The sequence below is a fragment of the Phaethon lepturus genome, unplaced genomic scaffold, assembly GCF_000687285.1.
Source record: "Phaethon lepturus isolate BGI_N335 unplaced genomic scaffold, ASM68728v1 scaffold30570, whole genome shotgun sequence".
Classification (NCBI taxonomy): Eukaryota; Metazoa; Chordata; class Aves; order Phaethontiformes; family Phaethontidae; genus Phaethon; species Phaethon lepturus.
This window is the reverse complement of record NW_010510285.1, coordinates 1-261: the sequence shown is the minus strand read 5'-3', so window position 1 is coordinate 261 and position 261 is coordinate 1.

Here is a 261-nt window from a genome sequence, read left to right as displayed (position 1 = left end):
CGGGGGGGGGGGGCTGCAGGGGTGTGTTTGTTGTTTTGGGGTGAAATTGGGCTTCAGAGTGAGCTCAAAGGGGCTTTAGGAGACATTAGTCAGTGGGCTAAGGGCTTGCTACAGGGCTCAGAGCAACGGGGGTGGCTGAACTTGCTCCTAACCCCTGACCCTCACGCTGCTGAAAACCTGGTTGTGTTCATTAAGGCTCAAGGAGGGACCAAACAGCTCGAAAATGCAAATTTCTAAGGAAATCCTCAGTGGTGTGGGAGC